Source organism: Oryzias latipes, chromosome 19 (assembly GCF_053564925.1).
Source record: "Oryzias latipes strain Hd-rR chromosome 19, Olatipes_Hd-rR_3.1".
Classification (NCBI taxonomy): Eukaryota; Metazoa; Chordata; class Actinopteri; order Beloniformes; family Adrianichthyidae; genus Oryzias; species Oryzias latipes.
The window spans coordinates 15,750,607-15,773,970 of record NC_136255.1 but is presented as its reverse complement, the minus strand read 5'-3'; the positions used below and the strand labels follow the sequence as shown (position 1 = coordinate 15,773,970).

The following is a 23,364-nucleotide window of genomic DNA, read 5'->3' as shown; positions in this document are numbered from 1 at the left end:
AACCTCTGGCACAAGGAGAGCTAACAAGAAACCGTTAGAAGCCTGAATGATCCGAGGAGTCATTTTACTGCCATGAGTGTGAAGGAATGAGATGAGGGAAGGTAAGAGGAGCTAATCAAGTCCTACTCTACAGTGCCATATCATGACTGACTAGTACAATATTCAGCTAAGGGAGCAGAGCGTTACAAGCCATGCTGCTTTGTCAGGATTGAATCTAGACTTCTCAGCCATGACTAGAGACACCTCATACAGGAGATTAATAGATGAACTTGTAAAAGGTATTTTAAGCTTACATTTGAATCTAAGAAAAGCTTTCACGCTGTGCAGAATACACAGAGCATCTAGAAATGGTGGACAAAGAATAGATGAGCCCTTTTCAAGAAGTTTTACAACCATCTTCTAATCTGTGCCATCACTGCTACATGTCATGTCCAGAAAGCCAGACTGGTCTGGGGTATTTATCTTGCCCTTCACATTTTTTCCTCACCGTTGCCTTGCATCAGGCACAAGATCTGAGGCTTTAATATGGCTGCCGGTGAGGCAACAGCCATTTAATAACAATGCAATAGTTCCTCACAGCAGTAGCCCTGTGTCACGCATACACCCTGGCGTGTGCAGATGGTACACTGTCTGTGATTTACCAAAAAAAAAAAAAAAAATTCCTTTCTGAGATGTTTTCATTTTCTGCACACCACACAAACACGTTGCCCCCTTTTGTTTGCAACATTTAACTCCAAATTTGACAGAAGGAAAACTGTTGTTCTTCATCTCTGGCGTGCGTTTCATAGCAGGTCAGTGGAGAGGGCCACCTCCATAAGTGATGTGAGGGAATATTTTGTGTGTACTTAGCAAAGAGCTTCTCACAAGTGTCTCAAAGCCTCCCGCAGAGGGGGGACATCTGGAAGAGGCCTTCACATAAACACAGAGAGGAGGCGATAAGCTCAGGCCTGGAATGTCATCTTGCAAGGACAACTGGCTTTCATTAAAATATCAAGGAGGAAACAGTGGCAAAGATAAACTCCCATGAAGATGGCTATAAGACAGTAACTCTGTCAAGTTGGTCTAAAACTTATTTTCTTCATCAGTGGCTCTTCCTCGCCTCAGAGTGGAGCCCAATTATGGTTCATTTTGATGAAAATGATTCATCTAAGGAATAGGCTTATGAGCAGCCTCTTCACAAGGTAGATGTTCATTATGAGCCAGCAGGGAAGAGGCTCCTCTTAATAGAGTGTCAGACATAAACATACCTCATCATCAGCAAGCCAGCCATTTGATCTTACCTCTGGGGGTTCGCCGCTGAGCCTCTTTGCTCATTTCTACTGTGTTTCACTCTGTGTTTACTCAGTAATGGACTCTGCCCTGAGAGTTGTTACGATGGGGGGAGCAAAAGTGCTCAACTCTCTGCTGTGGCAGTGATTAACGAGTGAATTAGAAAACAACTCCAGGTCACCTTCTTTAACATGATGATGGATTATCTAACGGAGGAATGTATGTTTTTTTATTACGTGATCATAGAGAAGGAAAGTGAGAATCAGCAGGTTTTTTTTTCTCCAACAACATGGTAATTAACATTAGGAAAAAGACGGAATCATATTGGGAGGGTTTTGATAATAGGTATCCGACTGATGAGTGTGCTTGTGATTGCGTCCACCACTGTCTGAAGAAGGCCATTGCCCTAGTTCAGCTGCGAATGCGCCATCTCGTCTGTCACAAGCAGTTTACACGACCGGGAACGAGGGTTGCCATCTGTCCCACCTCTACGGGGTGCACAGAGGGACGTTTTGCACAGTTTTGTCATGCCTGACTCCCCCTAATAATGCACAAATGTTTTGACACATTGCATAAGCAATGAGATTTTTACTTTGGGGGGAGAAAGGATGAACATGCTCAGGAAAAAATAAAAAGCAGACATGGGGGGGATAAAGTATTAGACCACATCTCTGGTCCTTTCATTTCTGCACTTTCAGGCACAGAAACTCAACACAGTGGAGCTCAGAGAGGGTTTTTACAGACTACATGTAGGGAAAAAGTATGATTTTGGTTCTCGAGTATGAAATTTAAATGCCAACGCTCAACATGGGGCGGTTTTACACAGCTATGGGAGAACTCTGGCAGTCTGAAAAGCCTTTACGTTTGCACTACAATGAGTCTATCAAAAGTTTAAGCCAGTGTAGCAAACAGCACTATAGAGTAAGCTGGAATAAAGCACTGAAACCCTGTAAAACTCAACTCAGAAATACAAAACTATTTTAATATCTCTAGACAGTAAGTATGACTTAAAAGAGATCACAAGTACTTGGACTCGAATGCCTGTTTAGGGTTGTTTCAAGCCTAATCTGCTAGAAAAATCCCACCTGAAATTAAAAGTTCAGTAAAAATGATGTTGATGGATATTCCTATTTGACGAGTCTTTAACTGAAGCTAAAGAAATCCTAAATTTGCAACATAAAAATGTTAATTTCAAAACAAGTTAAAAACACATTGTAGTATGCCAAATGCTAGAAACCTGGCATGCCTTATGGACGGTACAGAAATGAGAAGTTGTCTAAGTTTGCTTGCATTTCACGGCATACTGCATCCTACAGAATTAAGGTGTGACACAACAGATACATGCCTTAAAAATGGGGATATCTTTAAAAGAAAAGGATGCATTTAAAGTAAAATGTACAGCCGAGAGAGACCTATTTTACAAGTCCTTCCAAAAGTTCATAGTGACTGAGTCAGAAAATGTTTTTCATCCTGGAAGTCTACTTTGTGTTGGACATATGAGCAAGTCATAGTAGAGTTTGTCTCTTTATTTTTCTCTTAACCCATATAGATTGAGGTGTTCTTTATACTAAAGATGCAACGATTCACTTTCCCCACAATTTGGTTCAAAGCTCGATTTTTGGGTCATGGTTTTGTTTCCGTTTGTTATATGATTGTGTATTACAAAACAACAAACAGCTAAAAATTCAGAAAAGTATTTTTATTAGTTTGCTAATTAGCAAACAATGAAGAAAAACCTTTTAATTGACTTCTACTAAGCCTGGTGTAATGTTATTCAATAAGTAATAAATATTTCTTAAATTTAACACAACTGTTTAACACTTTCCATGTAAACATGTGAAATGGTATGAACTAGGGAGGCAACGATTGCCTGTCACCACGATTCAGTTCACTGGTGTAATATATGGTTCTGTTTTAAATTGAGAACCGTGGCATGTACACTGAAAGAAATGTCACAATGCACACCCAGAGGTGAGGACGGCTATGCATTTTTATCTTTCGCTATATTCAGTCCACATATCGCACCGACCGGCCATTAGAAGTGACAGTGGGGGCTGATTTCAATCATTTCCTGGTGTTGCATACATACTAGGGCTAAAGCATCCATTCTGTTGCGATATGAGATGCTTGCATATCTATAGGGACATCTGCCCTGCCCAGAGCATGCCAGCAAGTAATGGTAAGTTTCATTAGCACAGCTCACAGACGCTGATAAGACGCCAATGCTGTGAGTAAAAGAAGTTTCTCAAGTACCAAGTGATCTATTATGATAGCAGTTTTTGTCCCTTCTTTGCACATTTCCCTTAAACCATCTCCCATAATGTTTAGAGCTATTAAAGAGCATTCAAACATGCAACCGTGATTGTGTAAACAAAAAGTAAATACACACCACAAGACTTTAAAATGTAAGGGTTTTCAAGTGATCAGCAACTCCCCTGTACGCACACTGATAAGGGGAGTGGTGCCACCCAAGCCACTCTTCTTTCAGCGCTCATCAAGCTAACACATCTCCAAAGAAAGCAAGGGCAGGAGAGGAGGCGATCCTGAAAATCACATTATGAGACATGAAATTAATCCAGCCTCCCCCAACATTAGGCCTCCACACAGTTTAACCTTGAAAGTGCTTTTTACTCCTTTGCATAAAGACTTCTGAACAACCCCACTGTCACAGCTAAAAGAGCAAGTATGACACTACAACAATGGCTCTGCTGAGGTAATTATTCAACAGGATCCTCCACCACACTGATGATATGTTGTAATTTCATTTCACTTATGTCTGTTTTATAATGAAATATACGGTTGAGCAGGAGGGGCTTTACCTCCCAAAAGACCACTTCCTCCTAGAAATAAAAAAAGCCTTTTGTGCTCGCCTTTGAGAAATCCTTGGTGGATTAAGACACTGCACACGAGGAACCACATCAATTAATATGCCTCTAATGAGGGAATTAAATTGTTAGAAAATAATAACTAATTGGTGTTCAGTTTCTTTGACGGTAACATCATAGCTTGACCGTTATCAGACTACTTGACGAGACCATTAATGAATGAGTACATTTGCTATTATCTAAACTTTTTTGATAGACTAATAAATATCTAATAATCAAAGCTTTAGTTTCATTTACTGAAATCACCAAAACCACCAAGAAAACTTCTAATCAAAATTTAAAATGTACCAAAAAAAATAAACACATTTGTACAAAATAAGAAGCAGTTGGGTTTTGTAAATTGATTTTATGCTATTCAAGTTTTTAGTTTAAATAATTTTGACTCAATTCCTAAAGATACAATTGAAGGCATCAACCAAAGAACCCTTTAGTACCTCAGTTTTCTATTTTTACCAGTTTTTACATAGTCTCTGCTGAACTAGTTCATTGAAGAGTTAAAACCAATCCAGGTTTTGCTGCTTTATAACTACATCCCAGTTTAGATCAACTTTAAACCTTTGGTTTCCAATGCAAATCACTAGAGTTTTTACTTTAGTTGAGCATTCTCCCATAAGAGGAATACAATTGTCTGCTAGTATAACTCTGGGAACTGTAAATAACTGTTGGCTCAATGATTAAGCTCCCAATGGTGTGTTAAATTGTGACAGAGGTCCTGTTTAACCAGGTGTATTCAAGCCATCCGTCTGTTCCCAAATTCTACACAAACACCAAAGTACCAAATGTTGCAATTCTTTACATGACCACTGCAGGTTGCTTTCAAAAGGAAACAATTTCTCAACTCCCATGTTAAAAACGTAAGCTTTCATCAACACAAACATACCAACAGGGTTTTTTTTTTCAATTTATTACTGAGAAGTTTTGCTTAAATCAGTTGTATTTTATTTCATTAGAGCTCAGTTTGTGTGTTATATAGAAGAGTATTTTATTTGAGTGGGAGGGTTTGCAAAGCTCTCTTTTTACTTTGTCCTACTGAAAGAGCCATGTCGAGGAGGGAAGAGCATACTCCAACTAATGTGCCAGCCATACATTAGGAATGACCTGTCCAGTTTATGTCTGTATATATACCTTTATGGTACACATGGACAAGTAAAATGAAGGCTGCCACAACAAAATTGATATGTTACAATTTATTGCTGAAACGCTGATGGTCATCATGGTCGTACATTGCCCAGACTTTTCTCCAGAAATGTTCGCACTTGCCAATACCAACAATTGTCTTTTTAACCCTTGTGCTATCTTATTGAGTCCAGATGACCCCACCTTTACATTGACGTCTTCTCCCTACCATGACAAATTTGAATAAAGGTGGAAAGATTTCAGGTAATCCATGGACACCAGAGAAGATCACAAATCATTGAAGAAAAAAGGTTCATCGCTTTGTCTTGTGGGGTCCAGGTGACCCCACTCCCATCCCCGTGCTTAGGATGGCACAAGGGTTAAGTGATCATCTGCCAATACAGTGCTAAAAATGACTGATCATTTTGTTTATCAACTAGAACAATTGAATTTGCATTAAAAAACACAACCTTTTAGGCAAAATATTACAAATTCATTTCTACGGATCTCTATGCATCCTTGTGTTTTGCCCTTTTGCACAAAGAGTTCCACCATTGGATTTCACCTTCACCTCTGCCATGAGAAAAACATCAGTGGTTCTAAGTAATTATCATTTACTCCCATACAGCTCTGGAAAATAAAATTGCTGCGACTGTCAACGAAATTACATGGGGGAGGGGAGTCTGCAGCGTCAGGAAAAGGATCTCTTTGACGTCCTAAAATCTTTCTAGGAAACATACAAACAAAAAAAACTAAAACTCTTTTTTAAACAAATATTCTACGTAAAACTGTTACACAAAAATCAAACTGTGAGGAGCTCCTTTAATCACTTTTAGCTTTTCCACCTAGTTAAAACTATATGTTAGGAGCAAAAGTAATTCACTGTTTTTTTTTATCAGTCCCACTCATCAAAACACTGTAAAAAAGAATAAATAAAAATAGCCTGTCTTTCAGCTAAATCAATCCTGCCTTTAGTTGAAGATAATGAGCATGCTCGTCTGGCTTTAAATGAGCACTGCCGCTCCCGCCCTCCGCAGTTCAACAGTCACATCGCAGAGATACTTTTGAGCATGGCACAAAAGAGAACTCTCAGTCTTTAGAGACCAATTAAAAACACATATTAAAAAACCCACCCTAAAAAGTGGCGCGGCTGCGTTTTACAGCACGGCTCCAACCGTGTACGCCTCATCTGCTTTTAAAGCCACGCTTTTTTTTCTCTTGATTGACAAACAAACCAATGCTGAGGGGGAAGAAAAAAAAAGAAGAAAAAAAATGCAACCTTTCACGTCCGCTGAAGTGAGCAGTACATCCAGAGGTACTGAGCACATACAGATTTTCCACACAGCAGGCGTTCATGCTCATTTGAAGAACAAGAAGGTGGAATTTACCAGTTCAACAGCCCAGTAGGCATACATTAGATGAAGCTATGTGCACACCGGGCATGTGACGCGGGTTCAAGAATGCGGTAAAAGCAGGTTCTTGAGTGTCCATGTTCACACTGAACAAGAAGGAAGGGGCTTCAACTTATTTTTCATTTTTCTATTGTTTTCTATCTTATGTCCGCCACTGGCAGGTAGAGGAGGCTTGGTGCGAAATGTTAAAGCAGAAAAAATCTCTGGAATCTTGCTTTAGGCTGTTTTTTTTCACAGCTCTATTCCGATTCATGAAAGACTTGATGTAATTCTGGACGGGCACAAACCACTGTTAATAATTTCTCCTTCATCATCAATTTTCAAACAGTTGGCACTTCTGAGAATAAAAGGGGATCCCATCCATGAATCACAACCAAACCAGAGCCTCTGATTAGACAGAGTTTAATCTGCGCGTACGATGGCCATCTGTTTTGTACATAGAGCTCGACACCATTCAGAGAATTGTTAGAGTTTTGTATGCAGGATTCCAAAACGTACATTTAGGAAGATTTCATTGGAAGTGGTTTCTTGAACCCGCATTGCTGAGGGCAGTGTGAACATAGCTTGAGAGACATTAGATCTGAATGGTAAAATATAGTTCTTTTCAATTACATACCAGAAGATCCAGAGGTGTTTCTCTTTGTTTGTGAGCTTTGCTAAGATGGAGAAGGTCTACATGATTTGTCATAAATGCATTAAACCCATCAAGTCTTCCTTTCTTTTGGGAAAAGCTTTTCCGATGGTCGAACAGCAAAAGAAAAAAAAATAAGTCGAGCCACTGCTTCAGCTCAGAATTATAACCACGACATATATAGCAGCACAGCCCAGCGGGTGTGCAGCGACTATGAAACATGCTTTGTCTCGCTTCCACACCACTTCCAGGGAAGCCACTCTCATAAATCCCTTCTAATGGTCGCTGGCTGGGGAACTTTTTAACACTGAACTTAGCAGCCACTGTTACTCACCCACAGAGCTCCAGTCTCGGGGGGTGATGGATGGTAATAAATATTGCACAGGGGCTAACAGAGGTCTCCTTAGAGACGTTCAATTGCCTTGAGTGATAGGGTGCCGTTCAGTGACGCCGGAGAGCAGGATTGTCGCCGGGTCGTCCGTTCAATTTCCGTCGTAAATGATAACACTGACTCATCGTGAGGGAAGATATATTTTAAAAGAAAAAGTGGTTTTATGGAGAGTTTGTTTGTCAAAATTCCAGGATTGGGTCTCAGAAAAGACAACCCACAGTGGATCCATAACAATAGTGAATGTACCTGGAATGTGAGGGAAAAGAATACAACTAGTGTATGACCCTTTCCCCCCTCCACCTCCCCGCCTGCTGCTCTTGTGACTGGATCACTGTGACAAAGGAGATCTGTCCAGCTGATCTCCCCCCCCCCCACCCCCCACCCCCATCTTAACCGCTTCTTTGACAATGGTTCACAGCGGAGCTCATGTCCAGTCTGCGGCCATCTGTAGTGTCCTCACAGTCCTTCCAGCGCACCACCCTCTCCGCCGCACTCGCATGGGAACTCGAGGGGAGGGACAGACAAAGAGTGGCATTAGCCAAGGTCATCCCTTTAGGTTTCCAACTTTAACAAGAATCGAGTGTCAAGAATCTTGACGTTTCAGCTGACATGTGAGCCTTAAAAAATAGAGAAATCTGACAGAAACATGTTGTCATACTTTTAAGTGGTACATTAATTAGCGCTATAATATTTAAGAGTACTTAGTAGAGTGTGTAATTAACAAGTTAACACAAGGCAATTAGCAGCTCCTTCATATCACACAAGAAGCTCTTTCCTCCACAATTCATAAACCTGATGAAAATGATAAAGTTGGATGGGTGGATCATGAAGATGACTGCATTCCTACATTTCTTTTCTTTTCTTTTTTTTTTCTTTATGCCCTGTGACTTCACACTGAATCCTGTCAGGGGAGATTCCACCAGGCATCTCAAGCAAGTGGTTCATCTTTTTTTTCCAGAGATGCAAAACGTTCGCTTGTGATCCTCTGTCATGTAATAATGTGTGGCAGCTTCTTCTTCCAGGCTCCTGCAGAGATGTTTAACGGCACTTTCAATGACAGATGTGAGGATTTTTATTTAGTATTTGTGTTGTTAGGATGCAGCCTACAACAGCACCTTACTATTATCAAAAGTCACGCACTTCCTATAATTTTGTTATAACCGACATTTTCGCGGTTCGGGCTTAAAAAAAATCCGTGTCATCATGTGAAATATTTAAGGGCAGCGGGTCACCGCTCGGACTGTGGTCCCCGTTTTGAGTGCTTGTTTGTTTTCCGCGGACGGGAGTCCTCTCCCTTCGCGCCTGCTCCTCATCTTCATGGCGCAGTAAGGTGGACACACATGGCCGGAGCCGAATGCGGACCCGGAGCCGTCACCAACTCTCCCAGCCTCAAACTGGAGAAACCGCGGCTCAGTGTGCTCCTCGTATCGCGGTCTCTTACCTGGACGGACGACGTCTCAACGCCAACTTGGGGACTTTTTTCAGGCACACATCGGCGGCGGCAGCATCCTCCGCGATTTGTTCAGGCGAAGGTTTGAAGTAATTGAGATTCCCCTCGGTTTAATTAATCCTCCGTGGACGAGAAGAAACGGCCAGAAGTGGGTGAGCGGACAGGGAACAAGCTCCGGTGTGCAAAGGCCGAGCCGCCTTTTTTTATTGTTGTGTTTATTTGTTTTTCTCTTCAATTCAAATAAGCATAAACGCAGAGTAGATGTCTAACTGTTTTATGTTTTCCTCCCCCTCTCGTTCCTCGTTCCTCTTAGGCTCAAGACTTTTTTTTTTTTTTTTTTTTTTTTTTTTTTTTTAATAAAGGCGGGGTCTTCGGTCTTTTAAGCCAATGACATTTACCAAAACGAGAAAGCCCCCACTCCTATTTCCTGCCACTCTTCAGCCACCTTTCAGAGGTAGGAGTACGGAAGGAGATGAGGATCAAATACAGCCAAAATAATAGAATTCATTTTTTTAATTTCTGGACTTTGTACTCGCAACTATATGACTCATATTTTAACTTTAATCTCTGATTTATGAGCAAAAAAAAAAAAACAAATTTAAAAAAGATCTGAACTTTTCATTTCTATTTACCGTTTAATGAATACATTAATTCTCTTCCATATTAATAAAAGATGGTGTAGAAGTAGAGGGGAAAAGTTTCACCTGACTTTAACCAAGCAAGATGGCAACCTTTTAAAGTCCCACTGCAATCATCTTTATGATCTATTTTTAAATTGTTCCCACTGTTTTTTTTAATATGATTATGCCATTTTTAGGCTAAATCTAAAAACCTGTTTTCTAGGACATATTTGCTTAAGGGCAGCATGACTTCATAAGAAATTCAACTCAGAGTTGTGGGCGGGACTGATGGCATGGATAAAGCCAGTTTCCATTACTCATCATCCATCTGTTCACACGTTCTTCCGCTAGCTTACAGCCCCTCACAACCCCAACATAACAGCTGCACATTTTTGAGACAGATGCCAGCTCAGACGAGGAAAACAAAGACAGACATGAATCTAGTCTTCTACTAGTGCATGCATCATGGAAGCAAATGGAGCAGAGTCGGGAGCTTGTGGCCAGCCAATGGTAACACCTGTCGTTGCTACAGGTTTTTTCCAACTGCATTTTTGCATCTGCTCATTATTCACAACAACTAGAATAAAGAAATACTCAGAGAGACCATTTTTAAGCTTAATTATATATTTCTTCCATCATGAGAAAAATGCCACAAGAACATGTTAAAAACAACAAAACATTATTTGTATCAGATTGGGCCTCTAAATTTTTAACACCCGCTTAAACCTCGTATTAAGGTTTGCTGGTTTTGCTTGCGACTCTCCACGATAACTTCGACAAGCTTCTTAGCCAGACGACGATATATATATCTATATATATATAGATATATATATATATATATATATATGTGGTAGGTGGTACATCAGATCTTTATTTATTTTTATTATTATTATAATTTTTTTTCCTCAACATTCCAAGTAACTACTTTAAAAAGTTGCATTTAAAATTATTTGCCACCTACTTCCTATCTTAGTCAAATAATGCGGAAGTTAAAGTTGCTTTAGAAAGTAAATATGCAATGAAATTTTTTTTTTTAATTTATTTTCTGAATTCCTTCTTGTATTTAGAATGCAGGAATAGAGGCTTTGTTTTAGAAATTCTGGGACTTGGAAACGACAAATTTTTGCGTACTATGGGCATAAAATACAATCGTGGATTATAGTTTATATCACATTTCGCAGCAATTAGGGCGATTACCTCCCAATGGCCCTCCAACCAACATGGCCCAAGCGATTAAAAATCACTGTGAAGTATAAACTAGGCCCAAGAGTAAAAAGTATTCAATTCTGTCCACCAAAATTCATTGGACAGCAATGAGAAATCTCTGCTTTGATTTTCATACTCTGGTACATATTAAATGCTGCCATCCAGAATAAGACATGAGTCAATAAACAAGTATCCAGATCAATAATTTAAAATTTTTGACAAAGAACCAGGATTATTTATGTATTTAGTTTTACCTCTAAGGTTTCAGGGCAGCTCTGTACAAAATTACTCCTCAACATATTCATTACAGTGTCATTTATGCACTTTGGGCAGACTATATGAGCTTAAGCAATATTCTGAATTGCAGCAGTTTTTTTTTAGAGTGCCACTTCACCACTTTGTTCAATTATACATTTTCAAATTTGGTTCCTTTATATTCATATTATGCCTGGCCTTCAAGTATTACTTTACTGATCTGTCCATCAAAGTCTTTCTAGCTCTTATCTAAATGTGGGGGAGGGTGGGCACCATATGTCAGTGAAGGAAATTTAATACATGATAATTATGCAGAAATTTAGCTATGGAAATAAAATATTGTGTTTTTAAAATCAGAGGATTTCACTCTTTGTGTGTTTATAATCAAGGACAAACAGTTGTATAGTCACAACTCTTCATTGTCCTCAGAACCTTCTACTCTCTACAAACCCAACATGCAAACTAATTGTGAACAAAAAGAAGCAGAGTTACATATATACTTATATATTATATTTCTTAGTTTTATTTGTCAAATATCACATAAAATTTTGATGCAAAGTTTACAGAGACCTTTCAAAGAGCTGAAACAGGCTAACCACCATTTGTTTCTGTGCTCACCCGAAGATTCTCAGTTCCAGAGGAACCAAAGACTTTTCATACCCAAAAGATGTCCCTTCAGCGGACGAATGCCGCTGCTGTATCGATACATTTCCTGTTGACCTCTGACCTTGATCTCCATCCACACATTCACTGCGAGTGCATGCAGATAGTCGTTGTTGAAGCTGGAAAACAAAGCATCCACACTGCGGTCCCTGAAGACCCGTATCTGTCAATCTCAATGTGAATTGGTGAAAGCAGAACCCCCCCCATGCTTTGTGCTCCTGGCAGAATTAGAGTTTGCTTGGAGTACAATGACAGCATTGCATCAATGGACGCGTCTACTAATTTGTGGTCATTTTGCAGGTACACTAGGTATTTTGTTTGTTCCCGTTAAATTTGGACTTTCATGATACCTTGACTTACCTAGACTTAGGACTAGATAGATGTTTGAGGAGTAGAGGTCTGTTGTCCTGATTTCACCAACTCAGAAGCTGAAACCTTGTCACCCCTCCTTAAATGCTGCACACCTGGCTCTTTTTTATTGGGGAGCCAAAGCTTCACATAGCAATAAATAGGGGGCAAAACTCCAAGTCTTGAATGTATCTTGTGAAACTGTAGTGATCCCGTGTCGGAACAGCCAACTAAACCGACCCCCAACCCTATTAAACAAAGCTGAATCAATCCTCCCAATGATGTTTGTAATTTAGAAGTCACTAATGACATGCACTGTGAACTGGAAGATTATGTTAGAAATGCCTCTTGAGTCAAGTGCTGGAGAAAATGCTAGAAAGACGCACAAACATACTAAGACGAGATTAAAAAAATCTTAGGGAACAAAGCCATTGTAGGATTTTGACAGTGTTAAAGCATTTAAATCCAAGCCATGTAATAGCGACCTTTTTATTGTAATTTTCTTTGTAAAAGTTCTTCTCCGTTTTAAGAGGACGATTCTAATCCGGGTTACTGTTTTAAAATCAAGATGTAAACCTTAGTTGATGATTTTATGATGGGGTCATTGGAGCCAGAATTTCACCCATGTGACCATGAAGTCAAGATTTTAACACTATGATAACATTAATATTATCCACACACAGCCCTATCCATGTCCTCATCTAGTGTTGAAAAATGTAAATGTACCAATAAAGAAATTTCATAGTTATATGCCCCGCTTTTTCCTCCGCTTTGGTTCAGTTACGGTAAATAGACACTCACATAGCACTTTTCTATCTTGCTTTAATCGCTCTACAGTCTACCCATGCATGCAGACACCAATGCCGAACACTGGTGCCAACCAAGAGGACCAATGTGGGGTTCAATGTCTTGCCCAAGGACATTTCAACACATGGACGGGCTTGTGGCACCAATTGGTGCATTGGGTCATGTGACCTTAGAGTAAGTAGGCGGAGACAAGACAGCTTAGAAAAGTCAATAAGGAAAACATGCGAGATTAAGTTAGTCTAGGTCCATCTTTTTCAACCAGTGTGCTGCAGGATAATATTTAACTTCACCTAATTGATCTCAAAGCATTTACTATTGTCAGGATATCAGGTCTGTGTTCATCTAAGAAGGCCCATGTTTCACACTGAGCAGGTAGAAATGTCAAAGATCATGACTTTTCTTTTTATTTATTCAATATTCAAATAAAAAAACAGAGGAAAAGTTTTACCTTGACTCATAAGAGATTTAAAATAGATTTTTTAAAAACGACTGATTTAGGGGATAATAAATTCTTGTTATATCTTTGGGGCGTGCTGGTTACAGGATTTTGTTTGTATAATACCTGGCTAATCTGCCCAATTTCTGCACAAATACTCTCAGAAAATGTTTATACAGTTGTTGGAATAGATGCTGAAAGCGAAATTACTCAACTTCATCAGCAAGAAAATTGGTTTGTTCAAGACCTTTTGCGGAAGAGTGGAAACAGATGCCTTGAAATGTGAACGATTTGGAAAAAAAAATGTTAATAAATACAACAAATAAAATCCAAAATAATTAACCAAATCAAACTCCAATAATTCAGAAACAGAAATGAGAATGTGAACCAAAGGGTGAAACTTAAACAAGGACCTAAACACACATGGAGGAAGTATTTAGCAGAAGCAGCTGTGAATAATTAGTAACTTAAGCCAGGTGTTATCTTAGCATGGGGAGCAACAGAAACAGCCTGAAAACTGAACACAAAAACCTCCATTCAGTAGCCAAAACTTTGGAACCAAACTTTAAAAACAAAACCAAAGACAGATATTTAGTCACTTTGATTGACTTGAAACAAATGAGGACTTACCGTAATTAAACTAATAAATCACACATCTGTATATTTTTACAGCAGACGACCTACATTCATTAAAAAAACAAAATGTAGATTGTAAATAATTGCAGGCTGACATTTTTAGATTTACCTGCAACAAAAATGAAATGCTTTGTCTAAGGATTTGTTAATAAAGTTTTCTCTTCAAGACAAATAAAAGAAATATCTTAAAATGTTGTATTTTTAAAAGCACATTCATTTGTTTTACTGGTTGTGAGAAACAAATGCTTTTGGGAATGACAGATGTTTTTGCCACCCTTATCCATTTACCCTTCCAGTCTCAAGCTGCTAATTTTGGAATTTAGCCTTTGGGTGTACTTAAGCCCACATTCTGTGGGATGAGGATCTCTCTTTTAGAGAAAGACTTTTAATGTTGCATGTGTGGCGTTTATGTGAGATCAAGTGTGCACGAGCACACGCGTGTCCCTGCATCAATGTGCTCGTATTAGCCTCATGTGGAAAAAAAAAATCCCACCAATAACCCAGACAGGAGGCATGGCGACTCCTCTGAGGCTGCCATACGTATACAACATGTTGATATGATTACTGCGCAGTCTGCCACACGTGTTCTAGATTGGTCATTAACTACCTTTTTGAAGACTTTGTCAGTTTGTACCAAGACAACAAGGAGCAACAACGTGCCCTCTGAGCTCCACTCCCCCTCCATCCACTTGCCATTCTTTTCTCTCATTAATATGTAAATTAGTGGCTTATTGTTGTTAGAGACAGGGGGGAAAAAGCTGTCATGTCTTTGGTGACAGACTCAATGGATGTGTTTGGACTGTGAGGCTTGCTGTTTTCCAATTGTATGTCTTATCATTGTTTAGCTCGTGATTTAAAAATGTAAACATTAATTCATTTGCATCTGTCAGGAAGTTTAACAATGTGATTCTAAGAGATGGATATTCACTGAAATTTTAAAAAAGATGTCATTGTTGTTGTGTTTATTTATTTATCACACTTTATTTGATGTCCAGCCATTGGTTAAAAACTTGGATCTCATCAGTTTACGTTCTTTCTTGACTTTGGCTTCACATTTCTTATCTCTGCAATCAAAATATGAGAAACCTCATTTCTACATTAATTACATGAATTCATTTTTACCGTTTTAAACGTGCAGAGGGGACTCACCAACCAATCAGTGGTGCCGACAGCCTCCCACTTGATCCACTTAGTCAAAGTTTACTTCACACCTAACACGTTCTTGAAGAATACTTCCACACTGTGGAGTGTTATCATTGGGCAAAGAGATGAAAAATGTCAGTCAAGATACGATAAATGTAGTTACTCATCGAGAGTCAGTGTTTTTTCAATGTGTGGATTAGTAGGAGTAAATACACAGATTGTGTCAGCTTCTTTTTCAGAAGGATTAGAGGAACTCATGGGCTCTGCAAGAATCTCATGATGTCCTTCCTCAGCTAGATTTACAAAAACTTGAGCACCTTGACAGCTCGACCCGTGCCTTGTGTGAACATACCAAAACAGATTGCTACAGGGATTTCTTTGAATCAAAAACCACTTTTACAACTTTGTACATCGTTCGTTCAGAATTTTTGTAAGAGAGTGGGACTGCTGTGTTTTTGTGGATCTTTGTACATATGCTTGTCTGATTATTTTCAGGTGTGGTGCATGTAGGCGTGGCTCTCATTGAACCCAAACTGATGGCAGCAGTCTTTAAAAACACCATTTGGACCTCCAGCCTGTGAGAAGGGAGCTTTGCTGCAACTGGGCTCCACTGCAGCTTGGCACACGTTGCAATAAATATTATTGGCCTAAGTCAGTAGAGCGAAGGATCTTGCCTATGGATGAAGCTCATTGTGCCTCCTGGGAAAGGAGTCATGCGCCAAATCACGCACAAATCCAAATTTATGCACAAATCCTAATTTACGCACGCACAAAGCAAGAATATGCATACACAAATCCTAATTTACGCACAAATCAAGAATTACGCACGCACAAATCCGACTGAGTCTAATTTCTCTCCATACATTTCGGAGCACATCACAATGAGCCTAAATTAGGGGACCTTTTTATTATTATTATTGTCGCTTTGAAAATAAGAAAAATATCAGTTTGGGAAAGTTTGAAAGATCTTCACAGATTTGGACTTCCGCCCTCAATAACTCTTCTGATAAACTTTCAAATGTGACATCAAGTATCTCAATCATTTAGAATTAACACAGAGAGGGAACTACAAATGCATTTCTAAAGAAAAATATCGCTTTTCTGCCTTTTAATGAGAATTGTTCTCTTTCAGCAGTAAATGCAGACACGGCAGCGAGGCGGCTGTCAAGGGACCGTCAACAAAGTGCAAGTTCAGAGAAAAGACCATTCTGTAAAAATCAGTAATCTCACAAATGTCTACATTTATATGAGCTGGTAATGAAGATTTGTCAGAATATTCATGCCACAATCAATATTTTGTCAAAAGTCAAATTTTATTTTATTGTATATATTTTTTCAAATTTTGAAAGAGATATGATTCAGAATAAAAGGTTCTCAATAGTTCTGAAGATATTGTCACCAAACTTTCTGTAATGCTGACAGAAGCTTCAGTATCGTCAGAGCATTTTGGACCAATTATGATCCATATTTTTATATAAATAAAATTCCTAGAAATAAAAAAAGTAAATTTCTGACAAACTTTGTTGTAGTAGGACAATAGGGTCATAACTAGTCAGTACAGAAAGTTTGGTGACATTAGTTTCAGTATCTTCAGAGCTATTGAGCACATTTATCATAATTCAAATCTATTGTGATTTGAAAAAAATATATACAATAAAACAAAATTAAGATGGACTTTCTTACAAAAAAAATTGATGGTAGCATGAATATGCTGACAAGTCTTCATTACCATCTCATATAAATACTTACTGTACTTTGTTGACGGTTCCCTGGCAGCCGCCTCACTGCCGTGTCTGCATTTACAACTGGTAGAGAAATGCTGCATTCATGTAGTGTTGGAATGATCGGAACAATGACTGTCCAACCCAAAAAGCCCACACAAATATTCCAACACTATGAATGCGGAATATTTCTTCACCTTAATAAAGATCAACATATTTGTGGTGCACCATCTATGAAGAGACACCAAAATAAAAGGGAAAATAAAGCGTTGATAAGGTTTATCAATACAATTATACCAGTTTGGTGAGCCAGATTAAATAGTTTAATGGGACACTGTAATTTGCCCAACCCTGGTCTATGTAAACTTGTGTTTTGGGCTTTTGCGTTCAAAACTCATGCGTTCCCACCTTTTTAGGACAGTTTTCAGGATCTACGTACTAAAGAGCCGCCACTTAACAAGCGTTGAGAATTAAACCAGTTTCACTTTCACCAATCAGGGACTCGGATTTTGTTGTGACGTACGATTGCCACGGAGGTGCCGACCATTTGAAATATTGATCACGTAGGAGAAATGAATAGTTGTGGTCTGTATCCGTCTGTCTGTCAATCGAGTTGTGAAAAAGCTTACAGCAGGATTCATGAGATTTGCACCGCTTTGACATTTCGCACTAAGTCTCGTCCAACTGTAGGTGGCGGGCATCGCTAGCATGGAGTAACGACAGTCCAGTGTGAACACAGTATGCTAAAAGCGCGTTGAAGAATGACTGCTTAGCTCATTCTTGGCCAGGGGTTCTCAAAGTGTGGCCTGGGGGCCAATGGCGGCCCGGGAGAAGATTTTTTGTGGCCCTCAATAATTCCTAATTGATGTTTATTTTACCAGCTATAGATTGCTTGGAAAAGTATTGTTTTGCGGTTTCTGGCGTCATCTGCGGGAAAAAAAGGTAAATACACTTTGGTGTCAACGGTATAGTGTATTAATTTCACCGCAAGAGGGCAGACAACATTTTCTATGTCACTGCCTCTGCGAAACGAAGGACCATGACGACGGCAGTAGAAATGGAATCAGAGCGGGATTCAGAGCGAGAGCCAGAGCAGGTTCCTTTGAGGAAAAAGCGTTGTGTTGGCGAGAAGAAAAGGCACTTTCGAACTACCTGGACAAATGCTTACTTTGTCGTACCTCATGGGCTGGATAAAGTCCTGTGCCTGATTTGCAAGCAGGTAAATGCAATGTTCTAAGAATTCAATATAAATCGTCACTACTATGTTACAAATCATAAAAACTATGACAAATTTACCAGGGAGGAGCACAACAATAAGCTCCAACAACTACAACGAGGCTATGCTGAACACCAGATGATTACAAAATGGCTACCTTCAGTTAAGTTGTGACAGAGGCTAGCTACGTTGTGGCTTTGGAAATGGCCCGGTATAGCAAGCCCTTAACCCTTGTGCTGTCTTAGATGACCCCACCCTTACATTGACGTGTTCTCCCTACCATGACAAAGGTGGATAAAGGTGGAAAGATTTCATGTAATCCATGGACACCAGTGAAGATCACAAATCACTGAAGAAAAAAGGTTCAGAGCACTGTCTAGTGGGTCTGGATGACCCAACTCCCAATGTTAAAGTGCCTAGGATAGCACAAGGGTTAAGTGAAGGGAAGTTTGTAAAAAGAATGTATGCCGACATTGTTTGTCCAGAGCAAAATAAATTCTGTCAAATGATACAAATACTAGACGAGTAGAAAATCTGGGCAGCAACCTCCGACTGCAACTGGAGGGCCTGGTTAACTGTACAAAAGACACTTGGTCATTTAAGTTACTCAAAACAACTTTTTCTCCCTTTTTTTTCACCAAAATTGGCCCCCAGTCTAATGCCAGAGTTCCTAATTTGGCCCTCCGCTACAAAAACTTTGAGAACTCCTGTCTTAGATGGCAGAATTTTGTGATGGATTTGGATGCTACATGTTTTCATGTCAAAGGTAAGTTTTTTTTGAATGAAAATAGCTATTATAGTTTTCTGAATAAGATAGAAGTGATCTGAAGAACTGAATTCTTGAGTTACTTGAGGTTTGAAATTGTAAATAATGTAATTTTTTAACACTTTGAATTCAGATAATGTCATTTTACAATAAAAAAAGTTCTCTAAAAACTTTTTGGAAAGTGGTTCTGAGCACATTTAAGTCAAAAATAAAGGTATAATTTATATTTAAAGGTTTTATTGTAGCATAATCTGTGCACCAAATGAGAAATGTAGGTCAACTTACATCATTGTGGACTTTTTTGTATCAAAAGCTGAAGTAGGTTAGTATAGTAAGAAGGTTAGTATAGTACATGTGTAATCTTTAAAATGAAAGTCACAAAAATCATTAATCTTAGCAACTCAGCATGCTAAAAAGGAGAGATTACACCTCAGAAAGTTTTTTTTCTGGATTTATACAATTGAGTCCTACTAAATACATCATTATTTCAGTACGTTTCAAAAACACTTTGCTAGTTAAATGCCTGGTCAAACAATAAAATGTTTTAATGTTTAAGTTATTTAATAACTTCAACTTAAAAAAATCAAATGTATTTTTTAATTTTTTACCTGTGCTCTGTATTAATCTTATTCTTTTCTCCAATATTCCCTGAAATTATAGTTTGGTGGCAAATTAGATTTTTTTTGTGGACAGTAAATCTGTCTGAACTACTGATTTTATGAGTTCCAAAGAGGAGAAAAACTAAGTTCGGATGCGTAATTTGTTGTTCATGTCAAGCACATCTCTCAAAGTAAATAAAGCCTTGTGCCAATTATTTTCCTCTTTTTTTTTTTGGTAGGAGTCATTGTTCTGCAGGTTTACAATCCTGAAGATTACATTCACATCTCTCCAGACTCTTTAGAATTACAGACATTCAGGCGATGGCTCAAATTTTGAAAAGTCTGATTAACGTTCCTGCTGCTCAGGTGAAACAGTAAATTAGACGACTCTAAGGTTTAAGGAGGGAATTCATTCATGGAGGTCTCCTTCTGTGCTGTTATGTAAAGCCAAAAATAATCCAGAATACACATGACAAGATTTTATTGCACTTTTCATTGGGTTGACTACTCAACAAGACCTTAGTTTGTTTGCAAAATGTAAAAAAAATCTTTTTAAAATCTGGTTTTTGCACATTAAGGTATAGCTTCCTGTCCTGCACTGTGGAATTTCATATACTACTTTAAATATACATTGTAATAACTGCAACTCTGCAACTTTAATATGTTGTATATGAAAAGAAAAAAGTGCTTTGAAGACAGTGTTAAAGTGTAGGTCATTTCATTGTGTTTGCCTGAGGCTCTTTATGCATTGATGCTTCCTCCTGCAACTGGAGAAAAAAAAAAGTATATATTTTTTAAGAGGTTATAAAACAACACACTATTACCATCAGAGTTTTACTAAAAAAGTCAGCAATTTAGGCCACTTTGATTTGACATTTAGGGTCAAAAACTGAGGTAATTAGGAAAAAGGGAAAACGGGAAAAAACTATTTACTTTTGATTCACAACTTTTGATGCATTCCTAATTAATTAGTCACAACCTTCAGAGTTGTGTTTGTGTGATACAGAAACAAAAAGAGAATTGTGTGTATTGTTTGTGCATTTGTATTCCTGCACTCCCCCCTCTTGTGTCAAAGCACTTTCAGTTTGATGTCAGTGATTCATGTAGGGAGATAGGAGAGAGCCTGTTAATGGGATATTTCTTCTGCTCTCCTCTGGAGCAGCAACATGTCAAATACAGATTAAAAAAGAAAAACAACTAATCCAATTGCTTGCCAGGCGATCAAATTAGATTTTGCATGAAAACAGTAAAAAAGGGGGGCTTTTCCACAACACCTCTCTAGTCAAATTCCTTTGAACATCCTAGACGGGTATTGCAGATTTTAGAGTATATTCTGCAAGAAGAGCTTAGGCTCATTGTGATGTGCTCCGAAATGCCTCTTCTTAAAGACCTGCTCCAATGAAAATGGTGTTTTATAACATGTCCTTGTAGCACCTATCTCACGCTGGAAGTTAAAATATATAAAAAAAATTAAGCTTAAAATTGCATTTCTGAGTATGTCTTTATTGAAATCAATGTGAATTAGGAGCAGTCAAAAAACAAAAACAAAAAAAAAGAACTTGTTGTAGTGTTGTAGGTGCTACAGTCAGAGGGCCACATGCTCTGCTCCATTCTGATGCATGGACGACTAGATCCGTGTTTTTCTTGTCCGAGCTGGCATCTGGCTCAAAACTGGATAACTCCAATATTGCTCACCATTTTTGTTGCACTGCTAAACAGCTGGATGGCTCAGTTGGTTGCATGTAGGATTGGCGCATAACTCCTTTCCCAGGAGGCACAATGAGCTTCATCCATAAGCAAGACCCTTTGCTTTACTGACTTAGGCCAATAACATTTATTGCAACATGTGCGAAGCTGCAGTGGAGCCCAGTTGCAGCAAAGCTCCCTTCTCACAGGCTGGAGGTCCAAATGGTGCTTTTAAAGACTGCTGCCATCAGTTTGGGTTCAATGAGAGCCACGCCTACATGCACCACACCTGAAAATAATAAGACAAACATACGTACAAAGATCCACAAAAACACAGCAGTCCCACTCTCATACAAAAATACAATACACAAAACCAAGAACAAAAAGAAACAAAACAAAATACGGCCACAGCCGTAACATGCACCATTAAAGTTAGCTGGGGGTTGTGAGGGGCTGCAAGCTAGTGGGCGAGAGGTGCAAGACACTCCTACATTTAAGAGACAACAACAACAGCAACTGCTCCCTTTTGTTAATTTTTTTTTCTTCTGCTGTTCTGCTTTGCTTAACGGAAAGGGAATACTCTTAATATTGGAAGTGATGCAAAAACTTTACCTTGCTAAACATTGCTGTAATTTTTTATTGTAGTAATACAATTTAAAAAATATGCTTGTGGACTGTGGCATTCATGTATTTAAAATGCCCACATAAAAACAGTGATAAATAAATATAAAAAAATTACACAATTAGTTTTATGTTACGTCACTTCCGGGATTTAGGATGTTCCATTCCTGTTAGAAGCCTTTTCTCCGCTTTCATTGTTGTGTTTCTAGATTTGTTAATTTGTACTGAGATTGTTTTTAGTGCTTCATGATTTGTTAGTTTGTACCCGGATTTGTTGTTGGTTTTATCTTAAATATAAATGTGTCTTGCACCTCTCGGCCACCGTAGTAAATAGATGGTTGATGGGAAATGAGGGTGGGCTTACTCCGCAGCAACAGTTCCGCCCAAAACTCAGTGGCAAATTACTAATGAACTACTGCTGCTCTGCAGAAACTGTGTCTCCCAAATGTTTTAAATTTTGGGCTGGCGTAATCATATTTAAAAGACAGCTAGGAACGCTTTTAAAATAGATCAAAAGATGAATGAAGTGGGACTTAAAGACTAATCTTTTGAATCGGTATCATCATTGGAAAGCTTTAAAACTGTTGTTAATATTTATCAAGTTTTGTGTCTTAAAATACTGGAAAATATCTGGGTTTAGCACAAATTATTTTGTGCGATAATAAATCTGCACCTCCAAAACTTAAAAACATCAGTCAGTTCAACCAATTACATTAAAAACCACCCCCTTGAAGGCTGAAGGACTTCCCAGGTGAATACCTCCACAAGCTGGTGATCATTAAAGTCAAGGTGGCTGCTTTCAGGGCTGTAAAACAGTTTATATTCTTTCAAGTTTTCACTTAAGCAGAAAGGGTAAAATGCTTCAGGGTTGCCAAACTCTGAAGTGGGTCTTCCACTAACCTCAACCCCCCTGGAATACTGTTGGTCTGGGCTTGAGAGGAAGGGAGCGGCGTCCTGCCGAGACGCTGAGTCTGGTTTGGAGGTAATGGGCAGAAGAGGAAGAAGAGTTTTTGCCTGTGGCCTGGCACAAAATGAAATACAGCCATCCTTCTGCTCCCCTGCCTCACAGCCAGAGTAGAGTCTGGTGGGCCAGATAACAAGGGCACATAACCACAAACAGAAGCAAAATGGAGAAGTGCCTAAGAAAAATAATAATAAAACTGTCTGCAATGGTTATATCATGCCATTTGTGATGATTTGGCTGAATGTGTGATGAGGTCATTCTCATTTCAGTGTCGTGTCTGCTCAGACAGTGGCACAGGGCGTTGGCAAATGCTTCTATTATTTTTTAGCTCCCACTGGTCTCATTTGGAGAATATGGAAACCTGTGAGGCAAGTGTTTTAAATGTTCCTGCAAAAATGGTCCAATAAAAATTAGGCTTGCTGCTGAAATAATTTGAGGTCTGAAGTGAGTTTTGAAAAACAACCAGAAAAATTGAAGGTGAGAAATTTTGCCTGAACACATCATAGGTTGGCAAAGGTTTCCA

At 38.8% G+C, this 23,364-nt stretch overlaps 1 protein-coding gene across 5 annotated transcripts in view; it reads right to left on the bottom strand.

Annotated features, from left to right (window-relative positions):
• Window positions 1–9,510, bottom strand: part of LOC101175355 (C-terminal-binding protein 2) — a 104,264-nt gene extending 94,754 nt beyond the window's left edge. For 2 of the 5 annotated variants that reach the window (XM_078937981.1, XM_023949168.2), the window contains exon 1: window positions 9,146–9,510. The gene's annotated coding sequence lies outside the window, so the exon portion shown is untranslated. The remainder of the gene's footprint in view (window positions 1–9,145) is intronic. The other 3 variants (XM_078937982.1, XM_078937980.1, XM_023949174.2) reach the window with 2 other exon arrangements.
• Between the last annotated feature and the right edge of the window lie 13,854 nt (window positions 9,511–23,364).